The sequence below is a fragment of the Cydia strobilella genome, chromosome 14, assembly GCF_947568885.1.
Source record: "Cydia strobilella chromosome 14, ilCydStro3.1, whole genome shotgun sequence".
NCBI classification, from domain to species: Eukaryota; Metazoa; Arthropoda; class Insecta; order Lepidoptera; family Tortricidae; genus Cydia; species Cydia strobilella.
This window is the reverse complement of record NC_086054.1, coordinates 4325479-4340911: the sequence shown is the minus strand read 5'-3', so window position 1 is coordinate 4340911 and position 15433 is coordinate 4325479.

Here is a 15433-nt window from a genome sequence, read left to right as displayed (position 1 = left end):
CCAGCATTGAAGACTCACACTGCAACTGAATTAGATATGGGGTATATCAAGCCTTGCAGTTCAAAAGAAGTCATTCCAACTGAAATAGTTGCCAACACGAATATAACGAATATTATTACCTCTAATGACCATAATATTATAAGACGTCTAAATAAACAACGCAGAGACGACGGTATGTATATAATTTATATATTTTATATCTGTATTAAATGCGTGTTATTCCGTTATCTCTTTATAAATTTTATATTTTAATTTTCAGAACCACAATCAGAATCTGATGAAATATGTGAGTCAGCATCATGCCGTTACCTGAAGGATACTGCTCATAATTTATTGACTGGAATTAATAGCAATGAAGAATCAACTTCCTCGATATTTACAACTCCTACTACATCCCATCGAGGTAAGCGTAAAGCTAATCGATTTAAAAGGGCATATATGGATTACAAGTTAGAAGAAGATCTTGATGACTTCTCATGCGGAAGCTCAGATTATTGGTCACCTAAAGAAACTGACATAGATAGTTCCTCGGAAAGAAAAAAGAGAGCAAAAAAACGACCAAAAAGAAATGAGACAGAATTGGAACACAATATACCTGTAAAAAGAATTAAAAAGGATAATAAAAACAAGAACCGAAAACTTTCAAAAACGAAAGGTTTATCTTATGAAACGATATCTGGCACGGTTAAAGAACCTAAAAAAATGAAAACGAATCCTTGTATAGAGAACAAATGCCCAAGGAAATGTTACGAAATACCTGAGGAAAGACGACAAGCTTTGTTTGATTTTTTTTGGAGTTTGGACGACCGCAGAAAAAAGGAGTGGATAGTGCAATGTGCTGTTCAAATATCAATCAAACGTAAACGCACTGATTCCCCTATAAGCAAAGGCGAAAAGACAATCGAATATTACATAAATGAAGGTGAAGGCAGAAGACAGGTACGTCAAAAGTTCATTAGACATACATTGGATGTTTCACAAACATTTATGTTGTACAATATAGCTAACTCTTCTGAGGGTATATCGAAACCAGACAATCGAACCCGTCATGCTGTGAACAAATACGATGAAGATACCCAAAACCTGGCTAAGAAGTACATAGAAGAATTACCGGTGTTACCATCTCACTATAATCGACCAGAATCGAATAGACTTTATTTATCTCAGGACTTTAAATGTGTGTCCAATCTGTACCGTCTTTACATGAAATACTGCGAAGATAAGCAAGCTACATACCTCAGTGAGCGTCTATTTAGAAACCTGTTTGAAGAGTACAATATAACGTTTCACGTCCCAAAAAAGGACAAGTGCAAGCTTTGCGTTAAATATGAAAATAATACGAATGTATTAAATGAACAAGAGACTAATAAATATCAAAACCATCTCCAAGAAAAAAAAGCTTGCTATCGACGAAATGAAATACATCGAAATTTATGCAATGATAATTCAAGCGTGCTAGCAAGTTTCGATCTACAAAAAGTACTGAACACTCCCCACGGCAAGAGTATGCTTTTGTACTACAGCCGAAAGTATGCGGTTTATAATTTGACAGTATATGAATCCAACAGTCAAAATGGATTTTGTTACACGATTTTGATTTTATTTTGGAGAGAGTGATGGGAATAGAGGCAGCTGTGAGGTTGGTACCTGCTTGTACAAATACCTTCTAGACCTTGATAAAAGAGGAATAAAATATGTTGTTCTCTATTGTGACTCATGCTCAGGTCAAAATAAAAACAAAGTCGTGTTAACCGTGCTCAAATACTTTTTGGAAAATGCAAAAAACGTTAAATCTGTGCAAATAAACTATCTTCTGCCCGGACACACGTACATGGCTGTAGATTCTATGCATAGTGTAATAGAACGAGAGGTGCGTAATCTTATTGTATGGAGCCCAGTACAATGGCCAACTTTTATGCTTACGGCACGAAAATCGCCTCGCCCCTACATAGTTAATGCGTTGGACCATACAGATTTCATCAATTGGGAAGATTTAGCTAAAGAAGTATTTAGTTCAAAAACTACTTCGAACCCGCAGCTAAGACTAATAGATGTTAGGGTTGTTACGTTCAAGAAACCAGATGTTAATGAAATGGAAGTGAAATACACAATGAAGGATGATGGAGAAGTGTATAAAATACGGTTGGGACAAGAAACAACGCAGGTGACAGGGAAAGGAAAGGGAAAAGGAAAAGGTCAGTCAAATTTACGAATCAGGGCTGAAACTCAAACAAGTTATACTCTACCAAAACTTTACACACAACGTCTGCCAATTTCTACAAAAAAATACAAGGACCTCAAAAAATTGTGCGACGAAGAGGTAATACCTAAATCGTTCGTACAGGATTATCTACAACTGCCCTATGAAGACAAAGTTGATTATTTGGACGACATCACACAGAGCAATGACACAAACGATGGTGACATCGAAGAACAAAGCGGAAAAGTTAATGGAGCTAAACCCAAAAACCAAAGAAAAAAGGCTACTAAAACAGAACACACACTAACAGCGGAAGAAAAAAAAACAGAAAGAAAACCAAAGACTCGGACTGCAGCAAAAATAACGACACGAAAAGGTGAGAAGAAGCAAGAAAAGGGAAAAATAGTAAAAGCAATAAAGAAAAGTAAGAAATAGGATAAAAACACACAAATTGTTTGTTTTACTTTAGAGAAAAGAAGGTGATCTCTATATGATTAAGATTGTTTTATATTGTCTGAGTATTTTTATATATTAAGCAGTAAATAAAAGTGAGATAATTATAATAAATAAGTAGGCGTTTCTTGTTTTACTGTAGTCAAATGACTCAAATGTAAGATGATCTCATGAGGATTAAGAATTTTTCAGTTAATTTTGATTTTTCTACCTAATTTTGTTTTTTATTTATATTGTTACCAGTATAGGATAAGTAAAAACTATGTAACGTTTTCAGATAAAAAATACCGCACTATCGGTTGTTGATAACGATCTTTTACGAATGAATATTTAGGACACTAATTTAGCATCTCATCACCGACCGACAATGTGGTTGATACCTTTAGTTTGAAAACGTGATCTTAATTAATAGATTGCTACGAATTGAGCAGATAATTTTGTTTTGTTTATTTTGCATTGTTTTAAGGGAAAAATGTTGCATTCTTAAAAAATATTATATTGCGTTGTAAAATGTCAGCAGACTAAGAAAAAAATTTCTTGTAGGCTTTGGTTTTGATTAAACTACATTTCTTACTCAAAAACTGTTTTTTTTCTTATCCTTATACTTACAAGCTAAATGTTTTTTTTAAATTCAACCTTATTACAAGTAAATAAGTGTGAATTTTCAATACTCGACTCCTTGTAGCGTAAGTCCATATTCTGAAAACCTTGTGACTTACGTTATGCATTGTTACTTTTTTCGTGAGTTACCTTAAAATACGAGACCCACCTTTGATTTTTTTCATAAAATTCTTAACGTAACTCCATATAAAAATAAAAAAAATTAGCGTAATCGCCTGCCATTTCCTAAACCATAGCAGTGGTCTCCGTGAGTTACTAATCATCAAATAGACCTCACAAATACAAGACAAATAGCATAAACATCATTGCAATAGGATAAGTAACTAAAAAGTTACAACATACTTTATGATTGCTCAATTAGTTTTTTGCCTCTCCTGAAAAATCGTCATTTGGCGGTTACAGTAATTCATATTACAACCGACGATATGTTGGTTGTAATAAGGTTCACTTTATGAATTTTAGATTTTTGTGTTTAAATAAATAAAATAGACGTGCGATCTTGTACGGGTTTATTAAGCGACTAACACATCCAAACACTTCCAAACACTTGGGTATATTTTATTTCTATTAAACTATAGCTACTACACGTTTATAGGTAAACCGATATGACGGAAGAGAGTGAGTTGGTGAATGAATCTGTTAACGCAGGTGCGAATATTGAATATCAAGAATATTGAATATACTACAACAAGGTTAGTACCTACTACTTAGTGCACTTCTGCTGTGACTAGAAAAGTGATTTGAAACTTTAATGTATTAATTATACCTATTCCCCGATCTAACACGAGATGTTAGGCAGTGGAAAATATAGCTCCAAGTAACGAGATAATAACCAGTAGCAATTTTATAGAGTCAACACGAGATGTTGACCGTTAATATGTATATACCTATATAATAATAATAAAATAAAATAAAAAAAACGCAGGTTTAAACCGGTTTTATTGTCTTTGTTCAAGATGAACCGCTGCTGCCTCCACAAAATCTATATACCGCGGGGCTAGATGAACAATTAGGTGTATCAGCTGAGGCCCCGGAGGACCCTTCCGGACCACGGGATCCGGAATCGGTACCTGGACCCTCGTCAGCGTCACTTCCGGTGGAACCAGCGCCAGGGCCCTCGTCAGTACCGGAGCTTGCGGAACCTGTCGTGCAAGCCGAGGCTACCCCTGCACCAGAACAGCTCGAACCCGAGCTGATCGACCCGGAGTTACTTCAGGCTTTAGGTGAATTTGTTTCTGAAGCGACAACGGAATGGGGCGAAGAAATAAACGAGAATTTGTCAAAAATATTAACGCCCATTTTAAAAGATGGACTACAAAAAGATAGTAAGGAGGAAATTTCGAAAAACCATTTACTGCCAGTAAATTGCCCGTTTTCTAAGTCTCCGATTCTTAACGCCGAAATAGCTGCAGTTTTATTAGAAAACGCCAGGAATAGGGATTCCCGGATATCAAAAAAACAAAACCAGTTGGGCTGTGTTTTATCGATACTCGGTAAAATAATTACGGGTATGCTAAAGAAATCTCTGGGTACACAAGACGCGATTAAGTTACTTAGTGACGCGTCTAAGTTAGTGGCAGATTCTCACTTTACTGAAACTGAGACCAGGCGATCTTTAATAACGCCAATGCTGGAAAAAAGTTTTATTGATCCCTTTAAGGCCCGCAAACGAGATTCACATCTTTTTGGAGAGAACCTCGGCGAATTCATCAAAAACTCGACGGGAATAAAAAAAGCTGGTCAATTAATTCAGGCCCCTTCGACCTCCACTTCTAATTTAAACTGGAGGGGCCCACCGCCACGTTATTTTCAGCGCAACACAAGAACGCCGCTGAACCGCAGCGGTGGGCCGCGAGCCCCCCCGCCCCCGCAGACATCGGCGCGCCGCCGGTAGCCGGCCCCGCCGCCTCGTCGATCGCCGACGACGTCGCGCGCGGCGCCCGTGCCGTCCGCGCGCACAGCCTGTCATCCCCATTACACGACGCCCGCGTCACGCCGACGCTAGACATCGAGAGAGACTCGTCCAATGCATCAACATCAACGCCTTTCCCTGGCTGCGAGTATATTATCCGGCAAGCGTATATAAGGCGGCAGGTACCGGAATCAGCATTAAGGGTTATGCTTTCATCTTTATCAGTACTAAATCGCAATATTCATCGAGCCCAGAAACTAGTGGCATTGCTGTATTAGAATGGTATTGACGCACTGGATATACACATTTACAATGTTTAGATTTTAGTTTTTTTATTTATTTTTTAACAGAGAGCTTGGGGAAAGGGGCTTCGTATGGTAACTCTTAATAACTATCGTTCGGCTTTATCTCTTATTTCTTAAAAATAATTTGACTCAAGAAGATCGGTTAAAAAGGTTTTTAAGGGAGTTTTTAAGTTAAAACCAACTTTTCCCAAGTATTCATACATGGGATCCTACCATAGTATTAAATCACCTTAGTAATTATTACCCCAATGAGATTTTGAGTCTAGATGTTATTAATAAGAAATTGGTAGTTTTATGGGCTCTTGCCACTGGCCAGAGATGCCAAACGCTTTCGCTGATTAGAGTACCTAATATAATCATGGCAAATGAACGGATTGTAATACAAATTAAGGATTTAGTTAAAACCTTAGCCTATCTTAGAATTACCTTTTTTTTTCAATCAGCGACCAAGTATACCAAAACTAATAACAGATTACTTAGAGGTCGCATCTTAAATTAGACCAATAAATGAGGACAAATTGATTTTAATTTGACTGAATAATCTAATTAGATTATAATTGTTGATATATGTTATTAATACTTATAAGTAATGTGATATTACTGTATTTAAAGTATTATTTTTTTCTCAATATACAATTGTTGATTTCATTATTGATTTTTATTTATATTTCAACATTGTCTAGCTCTAAACATCTACCTTCGTTAAAAAATATAAATCTTGAGGCGAAGACATGACAATTAGATGATCAAACGAACTTACCTGAAGTGAAGTTCGATCTTAATTGTCATGTCTTCGCTGAAATATTTAAGTTTCCTCCCACCCTATTCGGGCCCTGTAATTACAATGTTGAAATATGTAGGCTCTGAAAAGAATGAGGTTGATCACGACCGGCATCGTAGAAGAAGAGAGGTATCTTTTTTCTCTTTCTACGATACCGATGAACTAGGTGCGAATACGTCCGAACGTTGCAGGGCAACTACCTTCGTTAAAAAGTATAAATCTTTCAGCGAAGACATGACAATTAAGATCGAACTTCACTTCAGGTAAGTTCGTTTGATCATCTAAATATGGCGGGTAGGTAGGTAGATAAAATGCGCGAGCGGCGAACAAATTTTTACAATTGATTTTACGAAATATGCGCGAACTACCAAAAATATGCTTTTAATCTTAAAGAATGAGTAAAATAACTGGTATTTATTAATAATTAGTTGCGAAATAAGATGAAATAAGCGTGATGTGAACCAATTAAAGTATGACGGCACGTTGTGCGTTTTTAACAAATATACGTATAAATTATACTTTTGAGTGTGTGATTACTGTAAATATGAATGAAATAATGATATATTTATAATGTGCGTTACACACAATGGAGGCGAAATAAAACCAAAAATGTGTTGCTCTGAAAAGAGAATGAAGTTTTTTTATTAACAGTTACTTATTTCTAGCTTAAGTCTAACTTAACTAAATATCTAAGGTACTTACCTGAAAAGAGAAACAACATTAAAGCTATTATTCCACCAAGTATTTATTTCTAATTTTCTATTCAATAATTGTTAATCTTATATGTGATCGTTACAATGCACTTTTTACGAACACCGTCTGACGTTTAACCTGTCAACTGTCAATGTGTCATTGACTGCCACAGATTAAGTCCAAACTGAGGAAAGATGAATGAAGTTAACAATGCTTCATTTACATCTCCCCCCCCCCAGACAAAGTTTATATATAAACATTAATACTAGGAACATGAACCATACCTAATAGGGATCAGTTTAGTAACATGGAAAAGATTTGATTCCGACTTTCTATGGCCTGTATCTATCCTGTAAATTGAGTTAGAAATTTTCTCTACGACTTTATATGGGCCAATTTTCAATTCATGTAACTTTCTCCTATTCAAGCGGTTTCCATTCTCCACATACACTGAGTCTCCTACTCTGATATCGCAACTTTCCCTGTTTTTATCGAATCGTTTTTTGTTATTGTTGTGCGATTTTATGGTGTTTTCTAAGGCAGTTTTCCTATCCTGTAACAATTCATTATACGTTTTTCCTTGTTTTAGTTCAATAGGTAATATATCCACTAATTTCCCCTCTAGTAAATATTTAGGGGAAAATCCTGTTACGGTATGTTCAGTCTCGTTATACCTCTCCGTACATTCATGAGCAATGGTAGTCCACGCCAATTTATTATTCCGCTCATTTATCCTACACCTTATCTTATTCACTAAAGTTTGGTTCAATCGCTCGTTCAAACCGTTAGAAAATGCAGCATTAACCGCGGTAAATATAATTGGTATGTTTTCTTTATCTAGGAAGTTTTTGAATTCCCTTGAATTTATTCCCGGGTATTGATCAGTCAAAATCATACCAACTCTATTTTCCTGGGTCACTTTTTTTACTAATTTTATGAAGTCACCAGAGCTCTGGGTTTTAGAGGTCAAAATATAAGCGTACCTAGTAAAATGATCTACAAGTAAGTGTAAATACGTTTTCGTAGAGCGCGAGCCACCGAATCCACCAATAGTGTCAATAGACATAATTTCAAAAGGGTACGTTGCTGGACCTAAATGTGACATTAATCCAACTTTATATCTTACTCTAGACTTATTCTTTATGCATATTTCACAGTTGTCACATATGTCTCTAATATTATTTGTCAGGTTTTTTGCGGTATAAAATGGTTTTATTTTATTTCCCAATTGTTGTGGTCCTAAGTGACAGTAATAATCATGCGTAATTTTTATTATCTTTCTACTGAATTCCTCAGATATTACTATTTTATCTTTTTTCCTAAGTTTTCTATAATATAGCGTATCCTTTAATTTCAGTTTGCTTTCATTATTTTTTATGAAGTCATTAGTTCTTTGATCTTTTTGTATTTCTTCGAGTTTTATAAAGTTTACACATTTTAATTTTTCGTCCTGGTAATCCCCCGGTTCTAACACCGGATTCCTACTCAAACAATCTGCCTCTAAATTATATTTCCCTGGGGAATATATGACTTCAAAATCATATTGTGATAGGTAATATGTAAGTTCCCCCAATTCTTCGTCTGTTCTAGCTTTAATATTCATTTTTTCTAGCGGTTTGTGATCCGAGAAAACAGTAAACTTTTTCCCTATGAGCCAGTGTTGCCAATACTTTACGGCTTCTTTTATTGCCAAACACTCAAGATATATGGCCTTTCTCTTTTTTTGGGCATCACTTAATTTTCTGGAAAAGTAAGCGCAAGGTTTCTCTTCACCATTACATTGTGGTTGTTTTAAAATCGCACCTAAACCCTGTATACTCGCGTCTGTATAAATGTGTATCGGTAAGTTCGGATCAAATATTGCTAAAATGGGTTTAAGACAAAGCAGTTTCTTTATCAAATCAAATGATTCTTGGCACTTATCTGTCCAACAAAATTTCTGTCCCTTCCTGAGTAAATTATGTAAAGGATCTAATATTATCGAAATATTTGGTACATATTTGCCATAAAAATTTATTTTGCCCAGGAATTGCCGAACATTTTTTTGTGTTTTCGGTTCAGGGAAATCTTTTATCGCAATTAAGTTATCTTTTAATGGAGTAATTGTATTATTCATTATTATGTGACCTAAGTACTTGACTGAGTCTTGAGCAAAGGTACATTTTGAAAATTTAAGCCTAAAACCCTCCTTTGAAATTGATTCTAATAGCAGTGATAGGTGTTTAATATGATCTTCAAATGTTTCAGAAAATACCAAGATATCATCAATATAATTTACTGTGAAATCTGACAGCCCATGCTTCCTAATTATACTACTCAATATCCTCTGAAAAATTGCAGGCGACGTCTTTAACCCAAATGGTAAACAGGTCCACTGAAAATGGCCTTCCTGCGTGACAAAAGCTACTTTCTTCCTATCTTCAATTCTCAGTGGGATCGACCAAAACGCTGAATTTATATCTAAAGTGGAAAAAAATCTACAGTTTCTTGTTTTGACCATTAAATCCTCAACTAGAGGAAAGGGTTGTGATTGGGGAACCACGATTTTATTTAAATCCCGGAAATCTACACATAATCTAGTCTTTCTCCCTTCTTCTTTTTTGTAGGCCAATGTTACCGGGGCTGCAAAAGGGCTATAAGACTCTTCAATCATTTTTTTTTTAGTAACATTGATACCTGCTGCTCTATTTCTTTCCTGTCCTCAATGGTACATCTGTAGGGCCTTTTGCTACAATATCTGTCTACCAACAAATCAATATGAGCCTCATAATCCTTCACAGTACCTACGTCATACTTGTCCCTAGCAAAAAGTGACGTATACTTGCTAATTAATTTGCTTATTTCTGTCTGCTGATGTATATCTAAGTGATCAACTGAAACACTAAAATTGTCAACTCCTATGTGTTCATTAAAATTTACTTGACCCACGCAACTACCTTCATTTCCAATTTTTCGTAAATTACATATGTCTGTATCCGTATTGTGCTGTTTTTGCCCTTCAAATTTGCTACCTGCTAAGCCAGGAATTATTTCTGCATCTCTGAAGGGTAAGACATCTTCAACAACTTGTTCCCGAATGGGAATACTCTGTGAAATCTCTAATTTTTCATTTTGACACAATCTAAACGCTCGTATGCAGTCCAATCCAATTAAGAAATCGGAATCGAAGTTTTCTGCATCCATTACAAAAGCATTTACCTGTTTTTCAATATCAAATATTTTTATCTTTAACGTTACCATTCCTATTGCTTTTCTAACGCCATTAATCGTCTTTAAGCCCGTACTACTTTTACTATTGTTATCTTTTAAGGACAATAATCTTAAGTTTATCAAAGACACATTAGAACCTGGATCATAAACTCCTGACACTTTTAAAGTGTCATTTATTAACAAACTAATTTTGATTAATGGCGGAATGTCTAGTTTTTTGGGTCGACCTCATTCAACTCGGTCTCCAAAGTGAAATTATTAACACTCCTTACTTGATCCCGTCTATCCCCACTTTTATTTTTAAACCAGCATGAAGACTCCGGATGATATCTCATTCCTCTATTTTCCTTTTCACACAAGCGACAAGGTTCCTTCAGATTTTTTCCTTTCACTTTATAATCAGAACCAACAATTTTTTTATCCCAAATTTTCCTTTCCACTAAATGTTCCAACCCTCTTATGCTACCAAATAAATCCTCAGTCTCTTTTAATGTATTCCTATCAATCTTATCTGCTATGAAATTTGGCAACCCTATCGCAATGAGATCTATCACCGTTGATTTATCCATATTTTTATTCATCCCTAATAACAATTTTTCCTTTTTTAAAGCATATTCTAACAATGAGCCCTGTCTATATTTAAATAATAGTGCATACCTGACTGGTGACCAACTTTTGTCTGCATAAGTCTCACAAAAGTTTTTTTTCCACAAGGACCATTCCGAATCAACTGTATGCTTTATTAGCATGGCACCATACCAGTCTTGACATGAATCATCTAAAAATAACCTAAGAGCTTCAATCCGTTTCATATCCTCTTCTATTCCTAAGCGTGCACATTCAGCTTCAAAAGTCATAATCCACTGCAGTACATTTGACATCTTTCTTGTGAATTTTTCTATAACAAACTTCTCCTTTAAATTCTTCATGCTACTAGTTTTAGCCTTGTCACTTTTAATTTCAGCAAAACTTTCAAGAATCCTTGATAATGCCTCTTCGGATATTCCAGCCGCTGGAGTCTGTTCCTGGGTTGTCGATGCAATTTCTTCTAACAAGTATCCCTTAAACTGCATGTTACCATCCTCATCTGGGTTGGGGTATAGCAAAAGGGGCCCGATTTTAGGACTTAGAAAATTTACGAGCAAAATTTATTTTTTGCATTTTTGCTCCTTTTTATTTTTTTATTTTCAAGTAATCATTAAAATAAGCCTCTTTTATTGAGAGAAGTTTTTTTATAAACTTGATCATTTAGGAACTAGAGCGATCTGAAGTTGCGAGTTCGGCCATGGGATTACTAAGGAGCCAGTCACTAAGAAAATTTACGATGAAAAAAAATAACAATATAACCTATATTTTTTATTACTTAATCATATAGGGCATGCTAAAATAAGCATATCTTATTGATTGAAGTTTTTTTATAAACTTGACCGTTAACGAACTAGAGTAATCCGAAGTTGTAAGTTAGGTCATACAAAGTAAAATAGATAAAAAAATAAAAATAGATAAAAAAAAAAATTGAATCATGTGTAACATGATAAAATAAGCACGTTTTTCATATAAAGTTCATTTATAAACTCAATTGTTAAGAAGCTATGAATTTTTTAAATTAATAACCACCAGCTTTTGAGAGCACGTCCGCGCGTCGTGCCGGCCTCGCGCGGAGTGCCGGCGCGACTAGATTGTTTAACGCGTAAACTTTTTTTAAGCAATATGAAAAGTTGATGTACGGGCGTTCGATGTGCCGATATTTTCACTGATTTCTTTGTATTTTAGTGCTTTTTTTGTTGTTTGCTGAGTTTTAGTTGTTTGCTGGGTTTGTTTGTGCTGGGCTAAATTTTTTTATCGTTTGGGTTTTTAGTTGGTTAGTAGTTTTTTTGTTGGGGTTTACGTTTGTCAAAATGGAGCCTTTAGAGGTAATTTTGGCTCGCAATTTTTCTTTGTGGAACTACGCTTCCACGATTTCAACGGAGGAGCGTAGTGTGTTGGCTGCTACAGCCTGGCTATTGTTGCCATCGAAGCCGCCGCGGTGTCCTAACTGCGCTGTAAAAATGATGTGTGAAAAATCTGTGTCTTATAAGTTAGGATTCCGCTGGCGATGTTACATAAAATCGTGTCGCCTAATAATATCACCAACAAAAAATACTTTTTTTGAAAAAAGTAAGGTGAGTGTGATGAACCTTTACGCCTCATAATGCACTTTTTTAGGAAAGATAAAGTTACACAGGCGGCGCAAGATGTAGGCGTAACAAAAATGACCGCCATACAAATTTATCATTATGTGAGGTAGCGGAAGCGCATGACCGGACAATGATTGGCGGTCCAATGGATGTTGTAGAGGTTGACGAAAGTCACCTCTACACGAACAAATATCACCGGGGGCGTCTTTTAAGGCGCCAGACTTGGTCATTCGGCTGTGTCAGTCGTTTGACAAAAAAAGTGCATGTGGAGTTGATTAAAGATAAAACCCGCGCCACTTTGGACCCCATTATACAGGCTGCGGTACAGGAAGATTCGTTTATCATGTCCGACATGCACCGCGCGTATACTGGGGTCCATTTGCGTTTGGGCATGCGGGGTCATGCAACTGTCAATCACAGTGAGGAATTTGTAGCAGGCGAGATTATCATAGACGCTGATCCACGTTTGGGGCAACCGATTCCCGGGTCGCAACGGCGTAGTGTGCAAGTGCACACGAATACAATTGAACGGCAATGGCTTGAGCTGAAGCGCCATTGCCGTTCATGTCGCAGTGAAAATAAATTAAAATGGTATATGGGAGAGTTTATGTATAGGCAAAATATTTTGCGGCCCTGCCCAACACCCGCCGCAAGATTCCTTTTTTTTTTTTTAACAATGGCTACACTGTTTGGCCTCTCCTGGGGCCAGTTACAGTTGGTGGAATGAGTGAGATCAGTGTCGCGGCCTGAAGGGCCGCGATACTGCCAAGAGGAGAGGAGAGAGAGAGAGAGAGTATGGAAGAATAAAAGATGACAGAGATATGAATAGAGGAGAGTAGATAACAAAATAAGCAAAAGAAAACTATGACTTTATATAAACTTAAATTGAAATTTGTTATGGAGAGCTGTATTTTATAACAATAAAAAAGACCCTAAGTCCTAGGGCAGAGGGCCCTGTGTGTCGTGAACCACTTTACGTCTATTTTCCCAAACTGGGCGGGTTGAATAGTATGAGGATGGTTTTCTTTTTTTAGTCTTGAATGATTTACCACGCTGCTCTGCCAAGGCTTTATCTATTGCGAGCTCTTTGATCTGAGCCAGCGTTATTTCGTCATCGGGATCTAATAGTACATGCCTCGGCCTACGTACACGTTTCCTGGGAGGAATCTCAGGGGTGTACACCGAGGCATGCCTTATCAGATCATTTTTATGATTTGAGGCTTTGTCGAAATAACGCTGACTCAGAACTTTAAAATGTTGGGCCACAGTTTGGATGTGAAGGTCCCTATGTAAGTCTCTGTTTTTTACATACCAGGGGGCTCCCATAATTTTTCTCAAAAATTTGTTTTGGAGCGTTTGTAGACTATTGATTGAACTTTTTGAACTTTGAGCAAAAGCGATCGCCGAGTACGAGAACACGGTCCTTATCGCAATCTTATAAATGTGTAATTTGTTTCTGACTGACATGCCACTATTCCTCGTCATGAGCGAGTGAAGGCGACCCAGGTAAAATAAGGCACGGTTTCTGACTGTACGTATGTGTTTTTGAAAATTTAGCCTTTTGTCTAAAGTTACACCTAAATATTTGATGTCTGGCTTCCAGGGTATGGGTTGACCGCAGAGGGTAATGTTGGGAATTTTTTGCATCATTTTAGCATAAGTGGAGGTACGGGAGAAAACAATCCCCACACTCTTTTCAGGATTAATTTCCACCCTCCACAGTTTACACCAGTGCCCTAGAGCATCTGATGCATCCTGCAGCAGGCGGTAAATCCTTTCAGGGCGCGGGGAGGTTGCAAATATGGCGGTGTCGTCCGCAAATAGAGCATAGTTGGTTTGAGGGAGTTTGGGTATGTCATTAATGAATATTGAAAAGAGGGTAGGAGAGAGACAGGAGCCTTGAGGAACTCCTGCTCTAATTTGACGGGGTATGGATCTTGAATTTTCAATTTTGTAACTAAATTTCCTGTTACTAAGGAAGTTTTCAATTAGTCTTGTCAGTCGGTTGTTGAGCCCTATTTTGTGAAGTTTGTAGCCGCAAGATTCCGCACTCCTGGCGGACATACACAAAGTGTACCCTGGTTATGGACGGTGTGGAATTAAGATTAATAATTGCCGCTGTCGCCCTGACTGCACCCGTCGACTAGTGCCTCAGAATAATTAATAGGCAATAATGTGTGTAAATTAGTTTTAGGTTTAAAAAAAAAGTGAAAACAAAAAAAACAAAAAAAAGAACAAAAATTACAAAAAAATACAAAAAAAATGTTGAAAGTAGTTTTGTCTAAATATGTAGAAACAGGTGTGAGTTGGATGATTTGTTGGTCCAAAATCCGAATCGGAGAACCCCACTATCCACGTGGTCTTGTCTGTCCTACCCCTAGAGTGTATATAAAAAGCCGGAGGCGTGCAGAGGAAGCAGCCCTCGCCCGCTGTGACAAAGCGCGGGAGCCATGCAGAGCGGAGCGGCTTGGACGGCGCGGGACTTGGACGCAGTAGGGAACCGGGGACTTAGTGGCAAAACCGACTCGGATCACGGATAGGTTAGAAGATGAAAGCGGGAGCTTTGCTCCCGCTTTCGTCTTCGAGGTTATTTTTTTATAAAAGAGCGGACAAACTTGTTTGCAAACCGAAATTTTCTGTTTAAAATGACTGACTTTCGAACACAATTATCTCGGTAAATACCGATCTGAGAGAAAAACTTCAAAGAAGAACATGCTTATCTTGACGCATTTTTTATGATAGGAAAAGAAAATTAAACGAAAATGAAAATTTAAAAAAAAAATGAGAAATTTTCTGTCCAGTTGCGCCCCCTTTGGACCGCTGTAGTTCTTAAACGGGCAAGTTAATCAAAAAATTGTAATCAATAAAAGATGCTTATTTTAATGTGTTCTTTAAAGTTCTAATCAATTATATTGGAGCACTGACCCATTCTATAGAAATCCTGTTATATGCGAAGTTATGCCCATGAAAAGGTATAAAAAATTACAGAAAACCTTCACATATCAGATATTGCCACAGAGTTACCTAGAACATCCCCCGGCTATGACAAACTATGTAAAGTAAGGCCACTTATACAGAAAT